General features: G+C 52.2%; 1 protein-coding gene across 1 annotated transcript in view; it reads left to right on the forward strand.

The window, feature by feature from the left end:
* Window positions 1–13,857, forward strand: part of LOC122431618 — a 636,199-nt gene that overhangs the window by 22,802 nt on the left and 599,540 nt on the right. Inside the window, exon 10 of the mRNA XM_043452861.1 lies at window positions 1,543–1,653. The gene's annotated coding sequence lies outside the window, so the exon portion shown is untranslated. The remainder of the gene's footprint in view (window positions 1–1,542; window positions 1,654–13,857) is intronic.

The following is a 13,857-nucleotide window of genomic DNA, read 5'->3' on the forward strand; positions in this document are numbered from 1 at the left end:
GACTATCTCAGAAATAGAGTCTCGTCAGTGTGAGACCAAGGCCAATCTGGGGGACAAAGCTGTTTTGATCAGAAAGTTGGGAGAATCACTAAGCTTTCACTCTGGCCATATTTTTGGAACAGTTCTCCCTGACTTCTTGGTGATGAAGACTCACGCTGGCGGATCCTTTGGGCTTGCTGCTGCCTCCATGTTACCTTGCTGATGTTTTCTGGGTGAGACCCCTGAAGCTGCAGATGGGTGGTCTCTGCCACAAGTTTTTGGAGGCCGCCGTGCTCCAGATCGGCTATTGGCTGTGGGCATCGAATCCAGCCTGGGAGGGAGAGAAAGTAACAGCTCCAGACTGGAAAATAAATCCTGCTTTGCTCCCCGGCTGTGGAAGAACGCACGCCCTCAGCTGCCTGCAGAGTTGTCAGAGGTGGTGGTGACCCTGTGGGGGTTGGACCCTAAACGCTGCCGCTGAAGTTCCGGATAAACAAGCAGGAGAGGAGTTGGTAGTGCGCTGGCAGGCCCCTCACTGTATTGAAGGAGGGGGCCAAGGTGGGGGTGATTCCCTGGGGAGGAGCTAGGCTGGACGAGCCACCTCCTCGCCCGGCATTGGGTCATGCGTCAGTCATCTGTCCTGCATCCTCAGTGTCCACAAAGAGGTCCGTGACCACTCTCCATTCTGCCGAGGGTGCCTGCTGCCTTACTGTGAGGGTCATGCCTGGGCGACTGGAGCACCACGGGGCCGCTCAGCGTTCAGGATGTAAATAATTTTAGCTTCCCGGCCACCACAGGGTCTCTGGTGGCTCCTGAACTACCTGTATTGTCTTGACACGAAGTTAGATATAGATTTTCTGTAAATGAACAATGTTCAAAAACACCTGTATGTTCTTTGTATGTTATTTACAAAGAACCTCAGTGCTGGATGTGGGCCATGGGCCATGGCTTGCTGACCACACAACGGGAGCTCGGGGTGGACTGCTCGGTGTGCATGTGGCCTTGAGAGGTCACCAGACCCACTTCCCTGACTGGGGGCTGGCGGGGCGGTGGCAGGCCCCACTGCACACCTGGGCGGGCTGGGTGTGTGGCAGGTGTTGACACTGAACGTGCGGTGTGCCTGAAGCATGCCATCTGTATTGCAGTTTGTGCCCTGATTTCTGGGCCACGTGCTTTGACAGTGTCCCACCTGAAAAGGGTGATCACTGCCAGCAGTCTTCCTGGAAGTGGGCTTAGGAGTCACTGGCAGGCTGCTGGCTCTGTGGTTCTGGTTGGGGCTGGCTTTCTGGTCCTTCACACCCAGGCACCTCAGAAGGCCCCCTGTGGCTGGGGTTCTTGGGAGACTTCTGGGGAGCCTGGTGTGGAGAGGGTTCAAACACCTGACTGGGGGGCCCTGGTGTTGTGATGCCCCATGGAGTTACCTCCCTCTGGGCCGGCTTCCACGTTGAGTGATTTTGTTTGCGTCACCCATGCCGACCAGAAGTGCAGGCTGCCTCAGGGTCGGGGGGCGGGTCCAGTGTGGCCATGCTGGTGTCTGATGCTTCACTTTTGCCCCTGTTTCAGTCAGCTGACGGCCATGAGTATCAGTCAAACCTCTCCAAGTGCTGCTTGCAGGTTGACTCCATCTGGGGGTTTGGAGGCGAGTTTGGTGTCCAGTTGGCCAGAGTGGACCAGGTGAGTGAAGCGTTGTGAGTAGACAAGAATCGGGGTTGTGGTTTCCCCGTGGGGGTCAGGAAGGGGGCTCCTGGGTGCTGGCCGCATGCAAGTGCTTCATTACCAAAAATGTATCATGTGTGCCTGTCTCTGGCACGTGTGTGAAGCTCCCATGAGATGGTTTTAAGACATCAGGAGAGGACCGTGCTGGAACCCACCCCTGCTTCAAACTACCTCGGCTTTCTCACTGACCATGTAATCCCCCCATAGAATTATCCGTGACATGGCTTCTGTCTACACGGGGTATCCTGTGTTGAGCTTGCCGCCAAACCCTACACAAGGGTGAGAGACCAACAGCAGGGCGGTTAGGACAGATGTCAGGCAGCTTCTGAGGTCTTCTCCTGCAGAGGTCTGTAGAAGAGCCTTGGTCAGAGACCTGCTTCTCAGGTACAACACCAGTCTCAGAAACCCAAACTCACTCTTTATCAAGCAAAGGGTTGGCATACGTTTTAAGTAGGGTATCCAGTAAACGAAGAGGTCTGTGCTAGTGGGATCTTAGAGTGGAGAAAACTGTGCCAGAACCTTGAGTCCATGAAAGAGAACAAGTTGACATGGATGAACTCCCCACTGAGAGCCACCATAAGAAGTATATTAGTTAGCTTGCGCTGTGTAACAAACAACCTCAGCACCTAGTGGCTTAAAATAATGTGTATTTATTATCTCAGGTTCTTTCAGTGGGGTCAGAAATTCAGAAATGGCTTAGCTGTGCAATTCTGGCTTGGGAGTCCCTTGTGAGGTTATCGTCAAGATGTCATGTAGGGCTGCAGGTATCTGAAGGTTGTTCTGGGACTGGAAGATCAGCCTGCAACATAGCACACTCACAGGGCTGTTGGCGGAGCCTCAGCTCCTCACCACATGGACCTCTCCTCAGGCTGCTTGAGTGTCCTCACAGCATGGCAACTGGCTTCACCCAGGGCAGGAAGTGCGAGAGAGAGTGAGGAAGAGTCTGAAATGCCTCTGATGGCCCACTTTTCAGTAGTTACATGCTGTCATTTCTGCCTTATTCTATTCATTAGAAGCGAGTCCCTAAGCTCGGTCCATACTTAAGGAGCAGGAGATTGGGTTCCCTTCTGAGTAGAGGAATACCCCAAAACTTGAGGACATAATTTAAAACCACCACAGCAAAACTCCAGGGACAGCAGTATTTTTTAAAAAAAAAATTGGGGGGCCACACCTCGAGGCTTGTAGGGATCTTAGTTCCCCAACCAGGGACTGAACCCACACTCCCTGCATAGGAAGGCAGAGTGTTAACTGCTGGGCCACCAGGGAAGTCCCTGATTGGGCCTTTTTTAGATAAAATGTTACGGTGGCATCAACTAAATGGTTCAGGATTTCAAAAAGCTGGCGCTGAGCATGGGCCATCTTCCTGTGGTGTCTTCAGATCATAACTGACTTTTCCATGGCCGCTGCAGCCCCAAGCTTTCCCCTGAGATGAGTCAGGCCCCAGGAAGCCTGTTGCCTTCCCCTGCTCTATTCAGGGGCTGCCGGGCACAGGCAGCGTGCGAGGTTTGCGCGGGTCCAGCCAGCACCATTAGCGGACAGATGCCCAGGATGACTCATTCCTGGGGTTCTCTGATTACAAGAAGTGAGAGGGTTTGGAGAACAAGATAGCCTAGGAGAGAGCCCAGCCCCACCACCTTGCCCATTTTGAAACGAATTTGGGGCTTATGCGTCTTCCCCAGGGAGAAAGAAATCCATGGACTCCATTGGATACTCAAACAATAACCCCCAATTATGAAGAGTCTTATAGTGGGATTTCTCAGCCTTGGCGTTGCTGGCATTTGATATCTTGCAGCATTCCTAAATACAACCAGAAATGTCCTCAGATGTCACCAGTGTCCCCTGGACCCCAACATGAGGGCCAGCTGGACAGGCTTGACCAGGAGCAGGGATGAATGAAATGAAAGTTGCTCGGTCATGTCCAACTCTTTGCGACTCCATGGACTATACTTATAGAGTCGATGGAATTCTCCAGGCCAGAATACTGGAGTGGGATGCCTTTCCCTTCACCAGGGGATCTTGCCAACGCAAGGATCGGACCCAGGTCTCCCGCATTGCAGGCAGATTCTTTACCGGCTAAATGGTAAGAGAGGCCCAAGGGAAGCCCAGGAGCAGGGATGGGGGGATGCAAAAGGACAGTGAAGCAAGAGGAATGGGGGCAGATGAGCAAGTCAGTCCTCCTGAGATGTCTGCTGGCCTGGTCGTCTGCAGTTGTGATCAGGCAGGGTGTGGAGGTCACAGGGGCGCTGAGGTGTGTGACCCCCTTTGCTCCCCCTTGGCCGGCAAGTGTGTGAGGCTGAGCCGCTCCGGGGCAACATGGCCTTCGAGCCCCACACAGGTGAGGCCCCTGTGTGCAGCACGAGCCTTTCTCCCGAGTCAGGAGGTTTACTGTTGAGAAGACATCCCGTGATGACCGGGGGAAGACCAGCCTGGCTGAGGTCATGATCAATTGGTGGGTTTTAGGGACACGGAACATTGAGTGCCCCAGGTGGGGCTTCTGATACCGACATCCACAAACTGGGGTCGGGGGAGGAGGCTTAAAACAATACTAATCGATTCTCTCCCAGTTCTGGGGGCCAGAAGTCTAAAATCGAGGGTCAACAGGACCCGGACCCCGACCCGGGCTCTGGGGCAACGTCACTCCGGCTCTTCCAGCTTCGGGGTCTCCAGGCATTCCTGGCTTTGTGGCCACAGCCCCCCAGCGTCTGCTTCCCCCTCACTCGGCCTCCTCTCTGTGTGTCTCTCCACCTCTTATAAAGACACCCATCACTCTGCATAAGGCCCACCTAATCCTCTGTAACCTTATCTGACTTGATTTCATCTGCAAAGACCCCATTTCTGAATAAAGCCCTCCTCGCAGATATGGGGAGTTGGGGTGTGGGTATCTCTTTTGGAGGGCACCATTCATCCCACAAGAAAGCTGAGACTTTACACATGAGCAGTTATCCCAGGAGTGGGGGGAGTTTACACGGGACCCCTCGAGTACAGCCGTAGGTGGGGAAGGCATGGCTCGTGGTTGGAGGGCTGAGCAGGGCAGGTGGTCTGGCGGGGACCAAGCCTTGGCCTGGCTGCCTCGGTAGAGGGTTCCGGGGGGTGCATGGAAGCCCCTGAGGTCATCAGGATGCAGGTTCTGAGTTAGCAGGTCTAGGAGTGCCCCACACTGGGCTTCTCACCTGCTCCCAGGGTATATAAACTGCTGACCCTGGTCCATGCTTGGAGGTGCAAGGAGCGTGCAGGCCTGTTTCCCAGGAGCCGTCAGAAGCTTCCCCAAGGAAGCCCCCCGCCCCTGCAGTGTCCACACAAGTTCCCGATCCCCTGTCTGGTGCTCCAGAGGTAGCCCAGACAGAGACCCGCACACACACTGGGTGCCCCGGGCCAGGCACCCAGCAGAGCGGGGACTGGTGGGTCTGGAAGAATCGTGCTCATAACTTCGCATACAGAACGGATGGAGGCTGAGCCTGGCCGACTGGCTGTGACCAGAGGTGACCCACTTGACCCCACCCTCTGCCAGGCACCGTGGGCTCAGAGGAACTCAGCTTAAAAACTGCTTCCCCAGCCACCCACAAGAGGGGCCCTGGTTGTCGAATTAGGATCTGACACCTTGATCCAGAAGACGGCCCCCTAAGTCAGTTTCACACATGAGGGTCCAGGAGGGGTGTCATGTCAGAGACCCCTGGGACAGCAGAGAGGATGGAAATGGTGGGAGAAGGGTCCTGGAGGCAGGCGGCCCAGGCCTTCCTTCTGCAGGAGCGCCTCTTCCGCCCATCCCCCACTGCCCTGTCCCTCCGATGGCCAGGGTTCCCAGGAAACAGACAAGAGCAGCTTGTGGGCCAACATGTTTCCTTGTACCTGAAACCCATCAGCATTTTTCAAGTCCAACCTCAAAGCCAGGGCATTATTTATGTCCAGTGGTCATTGCCGAGAAGGCCACACAGGAAAATCCCAGCTGTGTACCAGAGGTGACAGAGGCCCGCACTGCCCTGATGTTGAACTTGACTCGGTTTTGGCAGAATTGTTAAGGCTGCAGACACGTGAACCGTACAAGGTCAGTTTGCTTTCATGTGGCCGTTTGGGGCTCGCCACCGTACCCCAAGGCTGGCGGGCTGCAGTTTCTCCTCATTCCTCCCCGGAGCTGGCGTGAGCCACGGCGGCATCTCTTTCCCGGCTTTGTGGATGTTGGTTTTTGAAAAGCAAGCGAGGAGCTGCCTGTTGGAAGATGGGAGCCACCTCAACAGCAGACTCCAGGACCCCCAGTTACGCGGTGAGGGTACCTGAGCTCCCAGGCCGGCTCAGACCCCGCCCAGCCACTCTGAGGCCACGTGTGTGAGTCCAGACCCAGCCCGGCTACTTCCTGGGGGCTGATCAGCCTCAGGCAAGTGGCTTCCCCACTCGGGACCTCAGTTTTTCCGTCTGTAGAATGGAGGTGATGGCACGTCCTCCCTGCTGGGGGGTTGGGCAGGGCTGCCGTGGACACGGGGTGGGGAGAACGGCATGTTTCTTGCCGTTTCCAGTTGAGGCCTTGTGGGCATGAGCTGGTGTCCGAGTGCGTTCCCAGACTTGGCTCAGTGTGGTGATGAGCATGGAGTTGGGGGGCTGTGGTCCCTCCTCATAGCCTGGACATCGGGGTGGGGGTTCTCGACTTTGAGGCACCTGAAGTCTAATTTCAGCAGCTCCATATGTAAGGACAGTGCAGCACCAGATGTTCTCAGGGACTTGTCGTCCCGGACGCAGACCCCCATCCCCACCCCACCCTGTGTGGGCATCCTGACCCGGATTGTGGTACAGGGATCAGATCCCTTTACCGAGGGAAGGAACTGAGGCTCTGAGAGGCGGGGCAAGGAGATCCAGGGCCCTGGGTCCCACAGGGGCAGAGCCAGCACTTAAACCTGGGTGCTGGGTCCTCACATCAGGCTCTGCCCTGAACTGTGAAAACTGGACTGTAGAGAGGGCTGAGTGCCAAAGAATTGATGCTTTTGAACTGTGGTGTTGGAGAAGACTCTTGAGAGTCTCTTGGACTGCAAGGACATCAAACCAGTCAATCCTAAAGGAAATCAACCCTGAATATTCACTGGAAGGACTGATGCCTGAAGCTAAAGCTCCAATACTTTGACCAACTGATGTGAAGAGCTGACTCATTGGAAAAGACCCTGATGCTGGGAAAGATTGAGGGCAGGAGGAAAAGGGGGCGTCAGAGGATGAGATGGTTGGATGGCATCACTGACTCCATGGACATGAGCTTGAGTAAGCTCTGGGAGATGGTGAAGGACAGGGAAGCCTGGTGTGTTGCAGTCGATTGAGTCTCAAAGAGTCGGACGTGACTTAGTGACTGAACAACAACAAAATGTGGTCTTCAGCCCCCATCTCACTCCTACCCCCAGGCTCAGTGCCTCTGCCATGAGCCTCTTCTACAGTGAGGTGTCAGGGGCCGTTGTCTAGTCCCAAAGCTATTCATATCTATATTCATAATTCCACCATTACACATTCATTTCTTTGGCTGTAAAGTTTTTATGTCTCTTGAGTCTTAAACGCTAAGGCTTTTATACACCCCACCTGGCTTCCTTTGGGCCTCTCTTGGTTTTATGGAAGTGTACTTGTTATAAAGTGAATTCTGGACATGTTTTAAGACTCTTGTCTTTAAAGTTCCTCAAGGACAGCTCTGCCTGGGTCCCAGGTAGACAGGCTGAAATCTGTGCCCTTCAGGTTGCGGTTCTGACGTCCTCCCATGTCTCTAGGCCGGCTGTGTGCCAGAGTCAGCTCTTTCTGGCTCCTCGGGAACTCTGCCAGCCAGGTGTAAACCCTTTAGTACATGAATCAGGCCACGGCGGGAGTATTTACACCATGGAAATTGGCACATGATCCACCTACAGATCAGGGTTGGGTTTTCTTCCTGGAGAGCAGGGAGTGGGCAGGGGGCTGCATACGTTATCATCATGCTCCAGCTCTGTGCCCACGTGTCTCCCTTTCCTGAAGATGTCAAGGTCTTCAAAAGTGTCTTCTATTTTCGCTTCTCATTATGACACTTTTTTATTTCTGCACGTTCTGTTTGGTTCTTTTCCAAGTTGGCTGTGTCCATTTTTTAATGGTTTCCTGTCCTTTGAAGGACCTTTCTATCTTGAGGTTTATTTCTGTAAACAAGGAGAGCTTTATTAGTTTTATTATCCATCTAATCCTCTCAGAATCCCAAGCTGAGGGGGTCACTTCTGCTGGTTCTCCTCTAGCTGTCTTTCATCCTGGTGGGCCTGGCGCTCTTCCCCACTGGCCACCACCCTTCCATAACCCGTGGGGCAGTTCCCAAGCCTAGGAAGAAGTTGCCCTTATCCAGAAAGACTTGGCACTTGCATTCTCCACTCATCTGAGGGCGTTATGGATAGGAACACATTGAGCCAAGGTCACAGGCTGACATGCCTGGACTCACTGGGGTCCTCACCCGCTCCTTCTCCTGCTTGGCACCAGCACCACCTTCCTTGTAATTCTCGGGTCTGGAGGAGGGAGGCCCTTTCTGGGTCATCTGAAAGTGTCGTCTCCTGGGAGTCCAAATCCATCCGGAGGGAAGGGTCTTCTGTTAGACTCCCCATCTTGGGCAGTTGCTCCTCTGGGTCTTCTCAGGTCTTCGGCAACTTTAGTGAGTGATACTTTTTTTTTTTTTTTAATTGTTTTCCATGAGAGGCTGGATCTGAGTAATCTACCCACTCATCATCAACGTAGGCCTGTGAATGAATACATGTCTTTTATTCCTTCAACAAGCCAGGCCTTGGGAGCCAGACCCTGTGCCAAGAGCTGTGGGGTAAATCCGCCCCAGCCAGTCCTGCGGCCCCAGCTCGTTCAGACAGCGCGTTCTGCGTCCAGGCTCACTGGAGACAGTCAGGGTACCATGTCCAGGATGTGTCGAAGGCATGCTTATGCCAGCGCCCCATGTGACCACGCCCGAGTAACCGCAGCAGCTCCTCCCGGGCGGTGCAGATGTGGTCAGCAGGAACCACGGTGCAGAAATGCCTCCCTGCCGACCCTTGCCCAGGGACTGAGCACTTTCCTGTCCCCTCTGGGAGTCGTCCAGGTGGAGGGCGGGCATGAGAAAGCCAGGGTCAGACCCCAGTGGCGGTCCCAGCCTGCCCCCTCGTCCACGAGTATTAAAGTGAACCCGGTGATGCGGCCAGAGGTCGGGGAAAGACCGCAGGGGGACTGTCCCCCCGGCCCTCCTGGATCACTCAGCAGATATCATCAAGCTGGTGTCCTGTGAGATGACACGTTCAGGTGACCGAGAAAGGGCCCCTGTCTTCCACCTCTGAGACTGGACGGAGGGCGGTCCTGGTGCCGATCAGGAGAAGGAGGATGAGGCCCACCCCACGCCAGATGCTGTCCCTCCTGGGGGCACGTCGGTCACCTGAGCAGACCGATCCAGCCTGGAACCAGACTTCCAGCTCACACCCACAAGGGACCCCGGTGCCAACAGGAAGAGCAGGCAGGCCCCAGGGCTGCCAAGAGTGCGCCCGGTCAGTAGGGACTGACCGGGCATCACGTGCCTTGAGCACATTCGAGGCGAACACGACCCCTCCCGCAGAGCAGCTGTGGCCTCAGAGGCCCTCCCGCGGTGGGGTTATCCTTGGTGCTGAGGAAGCCGAGGGCACAGAGAGGGAAGTGGTCAGACGTCCGGCCCAGGCCTCCCACCGGGGCTCCGAGGCCTCCTGGCCGGGCGGTGCTCTGGAGCCGTCTGTGTGTCCCTGCCGTGTACACACGCTCCCCCCAGCTGGACCGTGAGCCGGGGAGGGGTGCACACACGATGCCGTGGAGGCCCCCAGCACCCTCGGGCCTCAGCTCTCGGCACCCCCTAATTCCCTGATGGCAGTGAGGGGGCCCTCTGGGGTGGGCGGCAGCTGTGGGGTCAGGGTGGGCTGGGGAGGTGTGCTGCCCGGAAGCCCTCTGGGGGCAGCTAGGGACCCCATGCTCAGCCTCGCTGAGGCCAACCTTCCAACAACCTCGGAGCCTGCCCTTCAGCGGAGACGGGTGACCATGATATACAACACGCAGGCTCAGGCAGCCAAGGGGACGAAGGGGGGCCCTGGGGTCCTCGAGCACCAGGAATCCCCCATGGGGACGTCTTTGCTTGTTCTGTGATTCCCTTCTTCCTTCTCAAAGGAAAGTGCTGGGAACGACTGTAGTGGGGTCTCCGTTCCTGTGAGTTGAGCCGGGAGTGGAGGTTTAACCCCGTCCAGTCTGTGCTGGGCGAGCCTCCCCATCCCCTCCGCACCTTGGACGGCACAGTCCGGGTCACTGTTCTGGGCCTTCTTGGCTCTTTAGCAACATTAAGGTGTGACATTTGTTTTATTTCTTGTCTTTGTCCAGCCTTTGGTGGCAGTCCATTGCAAGGACCCTGACCCTGTCCCTTCCCCGAGCCCCTTGGCTCTCCACACGTCCATGCCAAGGCTCGAGGTCCCTGCGGTTCTGTGGCCTCCAGACTCCCCACCCAAGGGGCCGGTCTGGACAGAAGCCTCCGCTCTGGGGCATCTGGCTCGGGGAGGGGACCGGCGTGGTGGTAACTTGACCTGGAGCCCAGCACAGACCCAAGTCAGTCCTGCCCTGAGTCCCACGGCCTGGCCACACCACCCCCCTTCCGTGGCCTGGCTTTCTTCTGCCAGGACCTTCAGAATGGTGGAAAGGCAAGTGTGGCCTCAAGCTGGGGGGCCCAGTGTGGGCTCCTAGCCCCTGGGGGTCCCCTTGGTGGACCATAGTCCGCACTGCCGTCAGGCAGCTCTGTCCCGGCGAATGTCGCGTTTCCTTGCTTTTTTGTGATGTGGCAACCCAGTTATCGCGGGGCGATTGGGAAGTCTGCTGGTGGTACATGTGCATGCCTTAGATGGGGAAAGATTATTGCTGCATTGACCCTGGTGACTCGATACTGAGAGTCTGTTAAACACAAATGGCAAGGGGAACAGACAAAAAAAGAAAAATGGAGAGTTGCTGGGTTGCCTCAGGTCTCACCTGTGATTAAGAGTGTGTATAGCCTGCACGTGACCCCGGGTTTCCACACCTGCCAGCTACCAGGTGCCAGGAGCTGATTTTAGAACCCCAGCTTCACTAAGGAGTCATTGACAGATACGGTTTGTGTGTATTCAAGTCTACATTGTGATGACTTGATGCCCATAGACGTCATGGAATGATTGCCCAACATACGCATCGCCTCACACTGTGAACTCTGTGTGTGTATCTTAATGTTGTTCTTATAATCCATAGAGAAGGCAATGGCAACCCACCCCAGTACTCTTGCTTGGAAAATCCTATGGACGGAGGAGCCTGGTAGGCTGCAGTCCATGGGGTCGCTGAGAGTCGGACACGACTGAGTGACTTCACTTTCACACGTTGGAGAAGGAAATGGCAACCCAGTCCAGTGTTCTTGCCTGGAGAATCCCAGGGACAGCGGAGCCCGGTGGGCGGCCGTCTATGCGGTCGCACAGCGTCGGACACGACTGAAGCGACTTAGCAGCAGCAGCAGCATAATCCATGAATACAATGTATGTATATAGCTCTCCATTTTTTTAGATCTTCTTTAATTTATCTTAGAAGTTTATAGTTTGCTCTGTGTCTTGTACATTTTTAATTAGATATCTTGATATTATCAGTGCAGTTACAAATGCTTAATATATATAGAGAGAAGTGACTTCTATATTCACTTCTTCAATCCATTTATTTCAAATAATTCTTATTGTATTTTTTTATGTATACACAATTATGTCTGCAAATAAGTGCTTTTCCCCCCCTTTCCAATTGTGATAACCCTTTTCTTTTTCTTGTACGGACGAGGATCTCCAGTACAGTGGTGAACAGAAGTAGTGAGAACAAGTATCCTTGTCTCTTTGCCATTATCTGTTGGTCCTTTAATGGACCGGAACCTGGTGGTCCGGTGTCGACGATGAGACAGGGAAGGAAGCAAAGAGGCTAACATTCCCTGGGTTGCTTCTGGGCTCCAGGGAATCAGCCAGAAAGAGAGAGATAGAGAGAAAAAAAAAAGAAAGAAAGAAAGAAAGAAAGACTCGGGGACCAAAGCTCTGACGGGGCAAAGCTGTTTTAATCAACATGGCATGCGCATATATACTGTCTAACAAAGTAGTTATTCTCAGCAAAGATAAAGATTAAAATTCCAGACTACAAAACACAGGGTGATCCCTACCAAAGACAGAAGAGGGTACTTATCACCATAATGAGAAACTAACAAAGGAAGTGCCTGGATTCCTTGGCCCCAGGAAAGGCATGCCTCTCCTCTTAATTAATAAGGGCCAGAGGTTTCCTGACCATTATCAGAGGAAAAGCTTTCAGTATTTCACCATCACCTATGGTATTAGCTTTTTCGTAGATATTTTTATAAAAATATGTAAATTCTCCTGTTAGTTTGCTATGACTTTTTTCTTAGTCATGAACTAAAATTATTACACTAAATTTTCTTCAGTTTATTTTCTGCAGATTTTGAAACAGGTGATTTTTCTTTTATATGGTGATTTAACTTTAAAAAAATTTTGTGATTGTAAAACCATCCCAACCTGATCTCAATATATTCTCCTTTTATTGGACTGTATTTGTTAGTGTTTTATTTAGGATTATTTCATCTGTCCTCAGAGTCAGTAATTTGACCTTCTTGTACTTCTTTTCCTTGTTGGGTTTAGTATCACGCTTATGCTAGTCTTATAAAACAAGGTGGAGAGTATTCCTTGTTTACCCCGAGAGTTCCTGTGAGACTGCTGTTTTCTTCCCTCGATTTTTGGAAGAATTGATTGGCAACAACTGTTGGTCTCATTGTGGGGAGGCGTTTATTTCAGATTTAATTTTTTTCATGCAAATAAAAATTTCTGATTTTGTATGTCTTCTCGGATCTGTTTAGGTAAAGCATTTCCCCCCTGCTAGGAATTGATCGAGGCCAGCAGACTCTCCAATAGTAAGTGAACTGTGGTTCATGGTATCTTTCTTATCTGCAAGACGTGTTGTCTCCCCTTTTAAAAAACCTTGATACTGGTGATTTGTGCTCTGTCTCTTTTTCTTAATCAGCTTCTCTAGGGCTTTTTCATTTTTATCAGTCCTTTCAAAAGGACTGCCAAAAGTTGGCTTTGCTTAAAAAATTTCATATTTGCTTTCTGTTTCCTTATTTTCTGCTCCTTTTTCTTCCATCTGCCTTGTGTTTCATGTGCTATGCTTTTTTTCTGGTTTCTTAGGCTAGAGGCTTAATTGATTTTTAGCCTTCCTTCTTTTCCAGTATATGTGTTTAAGGCTTTAAGTTACCCTCTAAACACAGTTCGCTGCGTCCCACAAGTTTGAATGAGGCAGATTTTCATTATCTTTTATGGAAAAGTCTCTTCTAATTTTTATTGTGTTTTAAAAAATTATTATTCATGAAATTCTTCAAGAAGTATGTCATTTAACATCCCAATGTCTGGGGAGGTTTTTCTAGTGACCCTTTTATGATTCCTAGCTTACTTCCATGAAAAGCCCCATCTTAGTCTTTTTCGGCTACTGTTACAAATACCATAGACTAGCTGCTAAACAACAGAAAGTTGCTTCTTATAGTACTGCAGGCTGGGAAGTCCCAAGATCACCAGCAGGTGCCACGTCTGGTGAGGCCTGTTTCCTGGTTCCTAGACTGCCTGCTTCTTCTCTCTGTCCTCCCAGCACGGGGGCCCATTCCCTCCTGACCTGACGCCTCCCAGAATCCGTGCCTCCTAGTATTATCTCCACGTGCAGGGTGAAGTTTGAGGGCACATAAATCGTCATCCCATTGCAATCCCTAAGTATACTCTGCATTATTTCAGTCCTTTGAAATAATTCAACCTTTCCTAATGGCCCAATATATATTCATTTTCTTATATGTTCCTTGGGCTCCAGAAAATAATATGTATCAGGGGGAATGCAGTGTTTCATGCATATCAGTTAGGTCAGGTTTCTCAATTCAGATTTCGGTAGCCATGCTGAGTAAGCAGAAGTAGGTGAAATTATCTGTAATATATTTTATTTTATCACACCCAAAAGATGATCATTTCAGTGTACAATCAACATGATAAAACCTAACGAAATATTTTTCTGTTCTTTTTTTCATGCTACGTCTTTAAACTCCAGTGTGTGTTTCACGCTTGCAGCACATCGCATTGTAGAGCCAGCCGCATTTCAGGTACTTCATGGGTGCAGGTG

Source organism: Cervus canadensis, chromosome 30 (genome assembly GCF_019320065.1).
Source record: "Cervus canadensis isolate Bull #8, Minnesota chromosome 30, ASM1932006v1, whole genome shotgun sequence".
In the NCBI taxonomy this organism is placed as follows: Eukaryota; Metazoa; Chordata; class Mammalia; order Artiodactyla; family Cervidae; genus Cervus; species Cervus canadensis.